Source organism: Elephas maximus, chromosome 3 (assembly GCF_024166365.1).
Source record: "Elephas maximus indicus isolate mEleMax1 chromosome 3, mEleMax1 primary haplotype, whole genome shotgun sequence".
NCBI classification, from domain to species: Eukaryota; Metazoa; Chordata; class Mammalia; order Proboscidea; family Elephantidae; genus Elephas; species Elephas maximus.
The window spans coordinates 89897279-89910804 of NC_064821.1; positions in this window are offsets into that span (position 1 = coordinate 89897279).

The following is a 13526-nucleotide window of genomic DNA, read 5'->3' on the forward strand; positions in this document are numbered from 1 at the left end:
GTTTCCCCATACTGCCCCATATAATCATTGTCTGCATTTCTGTCCCCCTCTCTTGCCCCGGAAAAACCCCTGCCCTATAAGTAAGCAGACCTGAGCCCAGAATTCCAAGCTTGAAAAGCAGAGAGAGTGATCCCCATTCCTCCAGCTGCAGCACTGCCATCTGAATCCTCAGGGACTTCACTCTCATTCAGTGGATCTCCAAGTGTGGTCCCTGAACCACCAGCATCACCTGGGAACTTGTTAGAAAAGCAAATTCTCAGATCTTATCCCAGGCCTACTAAATCAGAAACTCTAAGGATAAGGCCCAGCAATCTGTGTTTTAATAACTACCAGGTGATTTAAAATGCACACAAATATTTGAGAACCAAATTTTGCTCTCATTCAATACCCCCATCTGCAGCAAAGGCCAATGTGAAATAATGGAACTTATTAAGAAAGCACTGGGCCTTCTAACGTTTCAAAGTCAGTTCCCTTTCCGTAAGCCATGTTTCTTAGAGAAGCATCAAAAACCAGTTGCCGTCAAGTCGATTCTGACTCATGGCAGCCCCATATGTGTCAGATTTTTCAGAAGTAGATTGCCAGGCCTTTTTTCCCAGGTGCCTCTGGGTGGACTGAAAACTCCAGCCTTTTGGTTAACAGCTGATCATGTTAACTGCTTGCATCATACAGGGACTCCCTATAGAAGCATACGGAAGACTAAAGCTGCTTCCCAAACTTAGGGAATGGATAGTGCCTAACCTCATCTGTCCTCAAGAGCAGAGAACCCCAGACAGCTCCAGCATCAATGATTTTGCTCCCAGCACTGTTAAAAAAGGCGAGAACATGTGCTCAGCCACCAGCCCTCTGGCTAACAAAGAGCTACTGATGGTCACTCATACAGGGTCCTGGCCGTGTGTACAGGTAAATACATGTGGGTGGGACTCCTTGACCCCTGAAGGAGACTCTAGGTACTGAGCACCTGGTGTTTGTGCCTACATCACTCCATGCTTTGGCATCTGTTGTCATTTGATCCTCCACAGTACCCCTGCTGGGATGCTATTAGAGACATGGAATCAGGCTCAGCTCACCGAAAGTCACCCAGCTGGTATGACCCAAGCCTGCTTGGTACCACTTCTGCTGGTGTAATGATATATTTGTTATATTGGGAGAACTACTTCAAAATTTCAAGAACTTTAAATAGTATTGTGATATGTTCTGGCTAAAATTCTTTTCTAACCCTACAGAAGATAAACAAATAGCCCCAAATCTAATAAAAAGATGCTCCAATTTGCATCAGGGAGATACACATTAAAACCACAACAAGATACCTCAACGCACCCAACAAAATGGCCAAAATTAAAAAGACTGAAAATACCAGGTGTTTGTGAGGTTGTGGGACAACTGGAATTCAAGTACATTGTTGAAAGGAATGTAAAAATGATTTGACCACTTTGCAGAACTGTTCAGCAGCTTCCTATAAGCATATGCTTTATAAACAGCTACCTAAGAGAAAAATACATATCCACAAAAAGACTTGAACACAAATATTCAAAGCCACTTTATTCATAAGGATAAACTGTGGTACATCCGTGTCACAGGATACTACTCAGAAGTGAAAAAGAAACAAACTAAAGATACATGCACCAATATGGAATAATCTCAAAAACACAATGTTCTGTGAAAAAAGCCAGACACCAAAGATTATACACTGCATGATTCCATTTACATGAAACTCTAGAAAAACCAGCCAACTCAAACCAGTTGCCATTGAGTCGATTCCAACTCATGGTGACCTGCTGTGTGTCAGAGTAGAACTGTGTGCTTCATAGGGTTTTCAGTGGGTGACTTTCCAGAAGTAGATCGCCAAGACTTACTTCTGAGGTACCTCCAGGTGGATTGGAGCCTCCAACCTTTCAGTTAACGGCTGAAGCTGCATTCACTAGCCGTTTGCACCAGCCAGGGACTCTAGAAAAAGCAAAGCTAATCTGTAATGGCGGAAATCAAATGAGAGGCAGTGGTAGTGGGGAGACGACTGCAAAGAAGCACAAGAGAACTTTCTGGGTAACGGGAAGAGTTTATATCTTGACTGTGGTAGTGGTTACATGAGTTTTGCATTTTTAAAACTCAATAAATGGTAAACTTAAAATGGGCACATTTTGTAATATGTGAGTAGAGTTGATTACCCTGTCCAGGAAGCTTTCTCTGACCATGCTTTCCCCAACCTGCATTGGTATCTCCTCCTGTCACCCGTAACTGTCCCGATTAGCACACCCCAAAGTCCTAGATTACAGTCTAGCTCGTACTGCTCAAGGCCAGGCATGCAGGATATCCATCAATAAAGACCAGGGGACAGGAAAGCAACTGCATTGATAGTGTTTGGAAGAGTGACAGAGACATCTGCGAGAAAGTAGGGTCACTTCCTCCTCTGACCCTCAGTTTCCCCATTTGTAATAGGGATGGGGCGGGGGGAGCCACAGGATCTCTCTCTTCCTTTTATCTCTTATCATCTTCTTCACTCTGCCTCTCATCTCTATCTCAGCCTCTCTCTTTCTCTCTCTCCCTCTGAGCCTGCTCCTCTTTCCTGCCTCTGGCCCTGCCTCTTTGTCTCTGTCTTTAATCTGTCTTTCATCTTTGCCTCCTTCCTCATTTTTGGTCTCTGCTCAGTCAAAAGCTCAGTCAATTCCGCTGTCTCTCAGTTCCCCACAGGCATCTTGACTTTTTTTTTTGGCATATTTCTAACAAGTTGAACCTGTAGAAAGTCACAAGCTAGTCTGTCTGCTGTTTGGGGGGGTGGGAAGTGGGTCAATGAAAAGGAGGCTGGAAAGGGAAGGGGAGAGTTTCCGAAGGTCACGGTTAAAGGAGATACACAGGCTTAACGAAACGGAGACAGGGAAACTATCTCAGTAGACTCTGTCAGACGGTCCCGAGTCACTGTGGCAGGAGACCCTCTCGTCCACAAGCCCCAGGTCCTGTGTGCCCAGCCCTGAGTAAGAATTCAGTAGCTGATGGCCTTAAACAAGTTACATCATTTCTCTGTGCCTCAGTTTCCTCATCTGCAAGAATAGTGGTAAAAATAATACATGACTCCCAGGATTGTTGGAAAAATTACGAGACATATGTAAATAGTTTAGCACAGTGCCTCCCCATTGCCTTCGAGTTGATTTCAACTCATGGAGACCCTGTAAAACAGAGTAGAGCTGCCCCACGGGGTTTCCAAGGAGCAGATGGCGGATTCAAGCTGCCGACCTTTTGGTTAGCATCCGAATGCTTAACCACTGCACCAGCAGGGCTCCAGGACAGTGCCTAGTGTCATTTAATAAACAACAAAAAAATTTTTTTTTTTTGTAATTATGAACCTCTACTCCACTCCAGGCCCTGCATTCAGGCCTGGGGATACTAAGATGGAAGATACATCCCATTGTTGCAGCCACTGTGTCAATCCATCTCATTGAGGGTCTTCCTCTTTTTTGGCTGACCATCTATGTAACCAAGCATGATGTCATTCTCCAGGGACTGGTGTCTCCTGATAACGTATCCAAAGTACATGAGACGTAGTCTCGCCATCCCTGCTTCTAAGGAACATGCTAGCTGTACTTCTTCCAAGGCAGATTTGTTCATTCTGCTGGCTGTCCGTGATATATTCTTCACCAACACCAAAATTCAAAGGCATAGGTTAGGAAAACTGGGTTCTTTCCTAACTCTATTACTAAAGCTGTGTGTGTGACCTGACTTATTCACTAAAACAGGTGTTTGTTGAGCAGTCAGGGTGAGCCCGGTACTGGCGTCTGGAGGTATGAGAGGACTAAGAACTGGTCTGGGCTGGGGTTACCTCAGGGAAGCGAGTTTCATGTCTACTGAGAACCTAGTTGGGAAAACCGAATGGAATCACACATCTGAGCTCAGGTCTTTGGCAGCACGCTGTGTGGCTCTTTGCTTCTCCTGAGTTATTCCAAACATTCTCTTGTTTCCCAGGGGGGAGGAGGGTCAACATCAAGTAAATCTCCTCGAGGCAGACAGAGGGAGCCAAGAATTTTGGTTGCCCTGAGACTCCCAGCAGAGCTCTGGTGGTGTAGTGGTTAAGAACTCAGCTGCTAACCAAATGGTCAGCAATTCGAATCTGCCAGCTGCTCCTTGGAAACCCTGTGTGGCAGTTCTGCTCTGTCCTATAGGGTCACTATGAGTCAGAATTGACTTGACAGCAATGGGGATGTTCAGTAGAGCAGGTTTAAGTGGGTTATCAGGCAGGACTTTGGTAAAAAAAAAAAAAGTGTTAGGTGAATATAATTCTGTACCTAGGTGTTGTTGTGTGCATAAATGCATTTCTGCTATGACAGAGTCTAACGGTGCCTTCTCATTCTTAGTTACGCTCCCCAGAGTCTAGCATAAGGCCCCAGACAAAGCAGGGGGATCATCCATTCCACAGACCTTTTTCCATATCACTCTTCTCTGGGCAAGAGAATCAGACAAGGTCTGTTTGGGTTCTTCAAGTATCCTTTAAGTATCCCTTAAGTATCCCTCCAATATGGCACCAGCCATACTATCTTGGTGTCTGTGTACCCCCCTGAGGCCCTGGAAGACAGGCATCATGTCTGAAGCCCTGGCGGTACAGTGGTTAACTGTTTGGCTGCTAACCAAAAGGTCAGCAGTTTAAATTCACCAGCTGCTCCTTGGCAACCCTATGGGGCAGTTCTACTCTGTCCTATAGGGTTGCTATGAGTCGGAATCCACTTGACGACAATGGGTATATAACAGAAATAGGTAGGAGCACCACAAATGTAAGTTGGACAAATAAGACCGACAGAGACAGAAAGAACCCAGAGAAAGAAATTGAGGTAGAGAGAAACCACCCAGCAGGAATCTGGGCCATGAACTTAGAGGAAGCGGAACTGGCTAGCTCTCCTGGTCCTAGAAGCCAGCCACAGAGAAACGTGAAAGTGCATCCCGTCTGACCCCTGTGAGGAGAGATAAATGATTCCAGATTACACAGGCTATGAGTCGCAGCCCCTTCCTGAGGGGGCCCAGGAAATGCAGACCTTGGTGGGGGGTGGGGTGCTGAATTTCCCCTATCTCCACAGACACTGTCTGTGCTGGGTGGGGAGGGAGGGCAAGCAGGAGGCTTGGAGAGTCACAGCACAGGTAATTTGGGGGGTTTGGAGCAAGTCATTTATCAAGTGACTCAGCTGTGGTTCATGTACCCCTGCCTCTTCTAACCAGCATCTAAGATCTGGTATCATCTCATCAAGGTACGAACATGGACTTTAGGGAACTGAAGCCCATGATGACCTCAGCTCTCTGCTCCTGAGGGAGAAATAGGAGGAGAAAAAGGAGAAGGAGAAGCGAAGATTGCCTCCAAAGTCAGACAAGCCTAAGTTCAAATCCTGATTTAACTACTTACTTCACCTGTGTGACCTTAGCATATCACTTTCTCTCTGAGTCTCCATTTTCTCACAGGAATAATCCCAAATTTTTTTTTAACCTACAGGTTAAGACCATGCAGTCTGGAACCAGACTGCCAAGGTTTGAATTCTGGCTCCTTGTATTGGCTATGTGACCTTGGGCAAGTTACTTAACCTCTCTGTTCCTGTAAAATGGGAGATAATATTAGTATCTACCTCACAGAGTTGTTTTGAAGAATAAGTGAGTTAACAGATATAAAGTCTTAGACCAAAGTGCGGAACATAGCAGATGTGCTCAGTAAATATTCGCTGTTGTTCTTCACCGAGTTGTTGTGATGATTAGATGAGAAAGTATATGCAATAAATGGTGCTTTCACCTGTGAGCCTAATGGTCCATGATGCAGCAAGCAGACAGTGCTGGCTCGATAACAGGCAGTTTCCAGTCTTCAAAAAGACCTCTGGGAATAATCGCATCCTTCCCTCAGTCTTCCCCTCATTCCACTGTCCTGAACCAGGACTTTGCCATTCCTTGGGGGTCTTTTCTTCTGCTTTGGTCCCAATTCTCTGTGACTGTGTGTACTTCTATGAGAGTCTGCTTGTGAAGCCATGTGTTTGCTGCTCTTTACCTCGCAGGGTTACTGTGAGGTCTAAGTGAGATATCAAGCAGGACTTTGATAAGTGTTAGGTAAATAGATCCATACCTAGACATCCGTGAGTGCATAAATGAATTTCTACCATGGCAGCGTCTAACAGTGCCTACTCACTCATCGTTCTGCTCCCCAGAGTTTAGCATAAGGCCTCAGACAAAACATGGATATCATCCATCCCACAGACCTTTTCCATATCACTCTTCTCTGGACAAAGGCATCAAGGTCCCTGCTATTGCAGAGCTCCCAGCCATGGGCACATATTACTGACACACAAGCTGGCTGTAAAAAAAATCCTATAAAAGAGGACAAGAAGAGGACCAGAGAAAGGGCTGTGGAAGCTCAAAGGAGGGAGACATCACTTCCATGTGAGGATTCTGGGAAGGTTTCCTGTGGGACTGTGGGATCAGAAGGGGATACAGAGGGTTAGCTTTCAAGCTGGGTTTTGAAGGGTATACAGGGCTTCCAAGGACAAGGAGGGTTGGGAGGCAAAGGGAACAATGTGAGCAAAGGCAAGAGAGAAGGCTAGAAAATTTGTGTGTGAGTACACAGTTTCCCAAGGGCTTGGACTGCCTTTTCCTTTCTTTGTGGTAAGTCCAGGGTAATAGAGAGGGCCTGGATTTGATTGCTTGATACCTAACTTACTGATTCAAATGACGCATGATAGTATGGTCTGGCAGGCTGCAGTCTTGAGTCTCAATTCCAGGTCTGTGTTTATTAAGCTGCGTAAACTTGGGAAAGTCCCTTCCCTTCTTTGGATCCCAGTGTCTTCACTTGTAACATGAAGACTAAGTGATTTCTGAGGGCCCTGCAGCTCTGACATCCTTGGATTCCTGACGTCATCTTTTCCATTGTGTTTTTAATTAGGCCCTATAGCTCTCCTGGCCTCAGACCTCCTGTGAAGAGGCAGGACACAGGGCTCTCTCCAAATCCATCCTTTTCCTGGTGTTTAGACTCCAACCAGGAAGTGGGAAAACAGGATTTCCTCTGAGGATGTTCTCTGTGACCCAGACAGTCTCAGTTTGGGGAGGGGAGAGGAAGAGATATGGAGCATCACTCAGGCTTCTAAATCCTAAAGCGTCTTTTTGTGGGTTTTGTTTTTCACCCGTGCTAGACATTGAGCTCCTTAGAAACGGAATATGCAATTCAAGGCTGGAGAAAGACACGTTGGCACCCCTTCGAACAAATGTTATTACTCAACATTTTAGTGGGGAAAACTCAATTCCCCTTTTCTTTTTTAAATTATGAATTATTTTAAACATTATAAAAAGTAGGGAAATCTTTTCTCCACCTATGCTTGTGGAAATTTTTCAAAATTCTTCAAGGCCCAACTCCAGTGCTATCTCCTCCAGGAAGCCTTTCCCTCCTCTGGACTTGAAACCACTGCTTACACCCTCTTTCTGCATCATTACCTCATAAAATCACAGTATGTCAGAGATGCAAGGGGCTAACCCCCTCACCTCAAAAATTGGAAAATTGAAGCCTAGTGATATGAGGTGACTTGTCCAATGTCACAGAGTTTAGAGCATAGCGGCAATAAGAACCCAGTTCTTGCTGACTCCTAATTAGGTATTCTACTTGTGTGTTTTCTCTTTCCTATCTTTTGTTCTCTGTCCCAACTCCCCTCCTCCAATGCTATACCTATTCATATTTCCATGCTTTCAAATATGCTGTTTCCTCTATCAGAAATGCCTCGTCTCCCCTTTTCTTCCCTATTGATTTATGAAAAATGTCATCATCCCTCTGGAATGTTCTGAGAATAACCCTCCTCCCAGTTTCTTTTATAGTCTCACAGTATGTTATATAGTTTTATTATAAGTGCTTATTCTGAATGTATCGCCAATGTCTGTATGTCTCGCTCTCTCTCATTAGATTGAGTTTCTACAGGCTGGGTCTGTCTTGTACATCACCTCTTGCTCAGTATCTATCTCAGTACCTAGCAGAATCAACACTACAGTATATACCTGCTGAATGACCACGAGTAAAAGGTCCTGGCACCGGAAGAAAGAGTGGGAGGAGTGGGTGCTACTGGGCTAGATGCTATGGAGGTACCCTGGACTGGTAACCTGGTCATTAACTATAATGTATGACCTTGACCCAGTTATACCCTATTTGTGTCCATCTCATCATCTGTAAAAAGGGGTTAATTATACCTGTCATACCTACTTTAGTAGGGTTTTTGTTGTGAGGATTATGAGAGAAAATATGTGAGACAGTGCTTTGAAGAGTGTGATTGTCTGTAAACCTAAGACATTATTGTTCAATTTATTTAGCAGGCAGAAAGGCCTCTGGGTTCATCTAGGAGGCTAGGAAATCTTCTACCGTCATGAGTGATACCTAGAAAAACAAGGGCAGAGAGCGAACTTTTGTTTCTACAGGTTCCTGAAGCCCTGACACTGCAGAATCAGTACTAGCTTATCATGATATAAAATCATTGACGTGAACCCTTTAACATGAACGTAGCTGGGTAGGCGTACTTCATGACTTATTTCGGTAAAATAAATAGTAGCTTCTGGTCTTGGCTAAAGGGCAAGAGCACTCCTATCTGGACTGAAGAGAAGGTGGGGGCAGTTCGAAGGACACATGATGTAGTATTCGAAGACAACTTTGGCTTCCAACTTACAACATATTGGAGTTACGACGAACTGAACTTATGATTGTCCTTGTTTTTGGTTTTTATAGATCTTGTTAGTAATATGTACTACATACAATGTTGCAGCATGTAATTCGCTAGTGTTATCCTCAAATGTTCACTCACAGATGTTCGATTTTTAAAATACTGTCATATAGGTTTAGTTTCCTAAACTAAGTCAGAGGCTTCAGTTGCTTGAAAACATGGACCCAAACACCGATGGCTTTGCTAAAGTCAATAGGCAGATTCAGGAAGCAGTGAGATGTTACAGCAAAATGTATGAAGAAAAAAGAAAAGGACCGTACAGATAACTCTCACTAATTTTCTGACTGGAAATGCCATTCCCATTCCCATAGTCCAGATGATCCAGAACCTTCCATAAGTGAAGTTATTACTGCAACTGACAAAGTATTGTCCACCTCTTCTTCATCATTGAGGTAAATTTTTATGGTTTGTGTATTTTTTATGTATGTATTTATTAAAATATATCAGTAAGTTTATATATAATGTTTCCAGCCCCCAAAGACAAATAAAGATCAGATTTATAGACACTGATAATAAAAGTAAATAATAATGAAAACTAAAAAAAAAATGAGGTATTCAAATTACATCAGAAGTGAATTACAACAGAGTCATCTGACCAGAACCCCCTCGTAAGTCAGGGACTACCTGTATTTGAAATCATTCATTCAGCTCAAAGTCTATTTCTTGCAGGAAGCTTTTCCCAAATTCCTCAGGCCTCAGAGAAACTGTATTTCTCAGTGGTTTAATAAGAGCTTGAGCTCTGGAGTTATAGTTGAGTTTTAATCTTACTTGTGTAAGTTACTTCCCTAAGGCTGCTCCCTCATCTAAGAGGATAACAATCACCAAATGGTGAGCCAGGAGGCCCAGGTGAAATGCATATGAAGAGCTTAGCACAATGCCCTGTGAGTACATAGTAAATCCAAGATGGAAGTTACCACTATTACACTGTTCTGCCTCTTTGCAGCCTGGATCACTAATTTTGTCTTTTCATCATATACTGTCTCTTGTTGTTGTATGACTATTTCTACTATTTCCAGCTAGCAAAAGGCAAGGCTCATGTCTAACATGTCTACATCCTGCTTCTGTGGGGCTTAGCATAGGGAAGCAGGGTAAGGCAGAGGACAAGTGAGATTGGAGTAATCATTGATTTCAATTAACCAGCAACGGGTTTAAAAGTTGAGTGATGGGAAGTTTGATAAAGGCGGTTAATGGGCGAAGGGGGGGATGTTGTCAACCGGCCAGGACCCAGCTTAAGGGGGTTTGTTTCCCAGAAACTGGTAATAGAAGCACCATCTCCCTGTTCTATTTGAAGTAGCACCCATATATCTTACAAACAGTATGCTGTGGAACCGGATGAAAGAAAAAAGTTTAAGCGAAATGTCAGCTGGGACGCCAATATCTCCAAAATCTTTTAATCCAAATTTCCAGGACTACTGTTTTTTCTGAAGATGTCTAAAAGCTATCATACCCACTAATTTGCCAATTAACTTCCTAGAGTAAAACAGTCTTCTTATGCAACTTTCTAGAGTAGGCTTCAGTGGTGGGCTCTTCTTTCTGGATATTTAGTAGAAAGAGACATGTTTTTTTTTAATTAACCTGCAGTCTAAATTCAGTCCCTAAAACTTTTTAAACCTCTTACCAAACCAAAACTGAACCAAACCCAGTGCCATCGAGTCGATTCTGACTCATAGTGACCCTATAGGACAGAGTAGAACTGCCCGAGTTTCCAAGGAGCGCCTGGCCGATTCAAACTGCCGACCCTTTGGTTAGAAGCTGTAGCACTTAACCACTAAGCCACCAGGGTTTCCAACCTCTTACCAGGAGCCTTAAAATAGAAGTGTTAACAGACGTGATACAATTAGCTTTTTCCTAAAAAGCCTCAGGTTCAGTTTGTATTGTTCAGAGAGAGAGCTTCTTGTTTGGTGTGAAAATTGCAGGGTTCCCAATGGTAAAGACATAATTGATGAAGCTGTCAGTTAATTCACTAACATTCTTTTTTTTTTTTTTTTTAATAATGTGCAATACAAATTGTACCTACATTCGCTTCTAGGGTGAAACACTGAGGGTTAAATAGCACACTAGAAGTGGCTTTGACAATTCTGTTACTTAAAATTTTACTCCCTTGAAATGAGAATTCTGTACTTTCTGCACCATTTTTCTGTAATCCTAAAACTGTTCTAAAAAAGTCTATTTAAAAAGAAGGGGAAAAAAATTCATCTCTGCTTAAAGCCTGTAAGTAGATGTTTAAGCTATTTATTAAAATAACTGAAACCCCCAAATGATGACCATAGAAATACAGGGAAAGACAAAGAACCATCACCACTGCCATTTACATGTCTTAATTTTAATCTGAAAACAACATAGGGGAGGATGCAACAATTGGACCCTGGCTCCAGTGGTGGCAATAGTAGAAAGCCACTTCAGCTTGCTACCTATAAATGCTGCTTTTATCAGATTATTGCTTCAAAAAGCCATAGCTTGGTAGGAAAAGTATTTAGAGAGTGTCATGGATTGAATTGTGTCCCCTAAAATGTGTGTCAACTTGGCTAGTCCATGATTCCCATATTGGGAATTTTGTCATCTGATGTGATTTTCCTCTGTTAATGAGGCAGGACTCAATCTACAAGGTTAGGTTGTGGCTTCAGCCAATCCCTTTTAAGATATAAAGGAGAGATCTCATACCACCAAGAAAGCAGTGCAGGGAGCAGAACGTGGGTCCCTGTGCCTGAGAAGCTCCTAGATAAGGGGAAGATTGATGACAAGGACCCTTCCCCAGAGTCATCAGAGAAAGCCTTCCCATGGGGCTGGCCCCCTAAATTCAGACTTCTAGCCTCCCAGACTGTGAGAGAATAAATTCCTGTTTGTTAAAGCCATCCACTGGTGGTATTTCTTTTATAGCAGCACTGGATGACTAAGACGGAAAACCAAAGTCCATTTTCCAGTTTACTTATCAAACTTTGATATAAAGCAATGACATTCTAATTTAATTTTAGCAGAAAACCTTTATCTCTCAAGTGAATGGAGATTTTTCACTTACGTTCGGAAATAACAATTTAAAACTTAATTTTTAAAAAGTGGGGATAAAAGAACTATTGCTACATGTAACAACTTCGATGAGACTCAAGGGCATTATGCTGAGTGAAAAGACAATTAAAAAATTTACATATGGGGAGGCGGGGCCAAGATGGTGGAGTAGTCAAATGCTTCCGGTGAAACCTCTTACAACAAAGACCCGAAAAACAAGTGAAACAATTATGACAAGCTAGGAGCCCTGAACATCAAAGGCCAGGTTAAAAAACAGACTGAGTGGCAGGGAGAGGGAGGGAAGGTTCAAAAGCAGAGATGGGTTGCCAGAATTGAATTGCTGGGAACCTGCAGACCGCAGTTTCCTCAGGGAGAAACAGCCAGCCACACAGCCTACTCACACCTTCCAAACCAGAGAAGAAAGGCGCTCTCAGCAAAAGCTAAGTACTTGCGTGTATTTCACCACGCCCCCAGCCCCCAAGCCAGCTTTAGTGGCTGTCCATTTCCCTGGGCCTGAGAGGTCCTGCTGCATGTCCTGAGCCATTCTCCCAGCCTTGGAGAAGGAATAAATTCACAATTGGGGAAAAGATAACCTGCCAGCTCCACTAACCTGGGGAGCTCAGGACAGATGCAGCTCCTGTCCAGGCACAAACGGTCCATGGACTTTGAATACCCTTTCCTCCTGCATGGACCTGTGTGTGCCTGTTTCAGGAGAAACAGGCCCTTGTTGGCAGACTGCAACTGTTTCAGCTGTGCAGTGGAGAGTTGGGGGTTTGATGTTTGACACCACTTTGCGTATTAAACAGAGTGCTCACCTGCCCACATCAGGGGCCTAAGGGCTAGTGGCTCCACTCAGGTCACCCAGCCACCCATGACAGGGGTCCAAAAATAACTGGTACCTCCCAGTCCATATAACTAAAAGCTCTGAGTGCCCATGGTTTGTCTGCAGAACCCACCCACCTGGGCACCCTGGGGAATAGGGACATGCTTTCCTCACAGACACTTGGTGGATGGTTGTCAGCCCCCTGACTTGTTCAGAGCCTCACCCACTGCTGCAACCAGATACCAGTACCTGTACCAATCAACCCTGTCCCTCTAAGACTGTAGGACAGAGCCTGTACCATGCATTTGATGACCAACTACCTGGACACTAAGCTGAATTCAAACTAGAAAAGTAAATGGACTCCTAGGCTTATACACCTGATAACAACTCTAGCCATCTGGTGACAGGACGTTAGAGCTTCAAAGGTAAAAATAATCAAGCTATCTCACTCAAGCAACCTATTTGGACATATCAAAACTAAACAAAGCAAGAAGCTAGGATACACTAAGCAAACATAAAATAAACTAATACCTTACAGATGGCTCAGAGAAAACAGTCAATAGAAAATCATATAAAGAAGCAGACCCTGATTGCTTCAACAAGCACTCAAAAAAAAAAAAAAGAATCAAGAGATCTTCTGGAAGAAGGCACCCTCCTGGAATTACCAGATGCAGAATACTAAGGATTAATATACAGAACTCTTCAAAAATATCAGGAAGGAGATCAGGCAATGAGCAGAACACACAGATAAAGGAACACATAGATAAAACAGCTGAAGAAATTAAAAAGGTGATTCAAGAATACAGTGAAAAATTTAATGAGCTGCCAGAATCCACAGAGGGACAGCAATCAGAAATTCAGAAGATTAACAATAAAATTGCAGAATTAGACAACTTAACAGAAAGTCAGAGGAGCAGGGCTGAACAAGTAGAAGGCAGAATTGGTGAGACTGAAGATAAAGCACTTGACACCAATATATTTGAAGAAAAATCAGATAAAAG